This window comes from Cebus imitator, unplaced genomic scaffold (assembly GCF_001604975.1).
Source record: "Cebus imitator isolate Cc_AM_T3 unplaced genomic scaffold, Cebus_imitator-1.0 Scaffold105, whole genome shotgun sequence".
Lineage (NCBI taxonomy): Eukaryota > Metazoa > Chordata > Mammalia > Primates > Cebidae > Cebus > Cebus imitator.
In genome coordinates, this window is record NW_016107420.1 from 6,071,690 (window position 1) to 6,074,031 (window position 2,342).

General features: G+C 44.9%; 1 pseudogene; it reads left to right on the forward strand.

Moving 5' to 3' along the window:
* Window positions 1–2,342, forward strand: part of LOC108310569 — an 18,435-nt pseudogene that overhangs the window by 7,828 nt on the left and 8,265 nt on the right.

Below are 2,342 nucleotides of genomic sequence, written 5' to 3' on the forward strand. Positions count from 1 at the left end.
TTTTTTTTTTGTATTTTTAGTAGGGACGGGGTTTCACCATGTTGACCAGGATGGTCTCGATCTCTTGACCTCGTGATCCACCTGCCCCGGTCTCCCAAAGTGCTGGGATTACAGGCTTGAGCCACCGCGCCCGGCCTGCTTTTCTTTATTTTTATATTCAACCCTTTTTATTGTAAAATATAGCAAACACAGAAAAGTACCCCCCACTCCGAATCAAAACCACAAATGGGTGTCTGAGGGGCAGCTGGATTGCCAGGCTGATGGCACTGGCTCCATCAGTGGCTACCCTGCCACTCAATCCATAACCCAGGCGGTGATCCAGGGTGCTTTCAGCATTGATGATGCAGTTGACATGAAGGTGACAGCTGCTGAGATGCACTATACTTACTCCCCAGCATGGCAGTGAGAGATGGGGCAGGGGGTAACACATTGGGGACTACAGCTGTTGTTGCTACCCAGGGCTCAGAGGCATTGCTGGGGCAGACAGCCCCTCCTGGCACTGGTCAATTATTTGTGATAATGTCACCACAAGAAGTACTGCAGGGAAGAAGACAATTGAAGCCTGCGCTCAATTGTCCCTAGGACACACCCTTATTCCCCAAAGTCAGAAGCTCCCTGGATGACTGGGGATGAGAAAAACGCAGGGCTCAGCACAACGAAGTGGAGTACCACCGCTAAGATAAGATCAACAACTGAATAATGCAGCTCTCCAAGATCATCCCAGGCTGCTCAACGGAGAGCCCCAAGTCTGGCCAGAGTAAAGGTGGGATTCTATCCAAAGCTTGTGATTATATCCAGGAGCTTTGGCAAGTAACCACCGCTTGTCTGAAGAACTGCAGGAACTGGACCAACTGCAGCTGGACAATGATGGATATTTATTATACTTTAAGCTCTGGGGTGCATGTGCAGATCGTGCAGGTTTGTTACGTAAGTATACACGTGCCATGGTGGTGGCTTGCTGCATCCCTCTCCCCATCATCTACATTAGGTATTTCTCCTTATCCCTCCCCAATCCCACAACCCCCTGCTATTCCTCCCGTAGCCCCCCATCCCCCCGGCCCCAGTGTGTGATGTTCCCCTCCCTGTGTCCATGTGTTCACACTGGACTTTTGACTGAGAACACCCACTTTTGACTGAAAACGTGCAGTGTTTGGTTCTCTGTTCTTGTGTCAATTTGTTAGGAATGATGGTTTACAGTTTCATCCATGTCCCTGCAAAGGACATAAACTAATCCTTTTTTATGGCTGCATAGTATTCCATGGCATATCTCTACGACATATTCTTTATCCAGTCTATCACTGATAGGCATTTGGGTTGGTTCCAAGTCTTTGCTATTGTGGACAGGGCTGTAATAAATATACGAATGCATGCGTCTTCATAATAGAACAATTTATAATCCTTTGGATATATACCCAGTAATAGGATTACTGGGTCAAATGGTATTTCTATTTCTAGATCCCTGAGGAATTACCACACTATCTTCCATAATGGTTGAACTAATTTACACTCCCACCAACAGTGTAAAAGTGTTCCTATTTCTCCACATCCTCTCCAGCATCTGTTGTTTCTTGATTCTTTAATGATCGCCATTCTAACAGGCATGACATGGTATCTCAATGTGCTTTCGATTTGCATTTCTCTAATGCAAATTAGAGTGATACAGTGATGATGAGCTTTTTTTTTCATATGTTTGTTGCCTGCATAAATGTCTTCTTTTGAAAAATGTCTGTTCATATCCTTTGCCCACTTTTTGATGAGGTTGTTTTTTTCTTGTAAATTTGTTTAAGTTCTCCATAGATTCTGGATATTAGTCCTTTGTCAGATGGGTAGATTGTAAAAATTTTTTCCCCTTCTGTTTGTTGCTGGTTCACTCTGTTGATAGTTTCTTTTGCTGTGCAGATGCTCTTAAATTTTTTTTTTCTTTTTTAAGACAGAGTCTTGGTCTGTTACCCAGGCTGGAGTGCAGTGGCACATCTCAGCTCACTGCAACCTCTGTCTCCTGGGTTCAAGCAATTCTCCTTCCTCAGCCTCCTGAGTAGCTGGGATTACAGGCGCACACCATGACACCCAGCTAATTTTTGTATTTTTAGTAGAGATGGGGTTTCATCATGTTGGTCAGGCTGGTCTCCAACTCCTGACCTCAGGTTATCTGCCCACCTTGGCCTCCCAAAGTGCTGGGATTATAGGCGTGAGCCACTGTGCCTGGCCAGCTCTTAAATTTAATTAGATCCCATTTGTCAATTTTGGCTTTTGTTGCGGTTGCTTTTGGTGTTTTAGTCATGAAGTCTTTGCCTATGCCTACGTCCTGAATGGTGTTGCCTAGGTTTTCTTCTAGGGTTTTT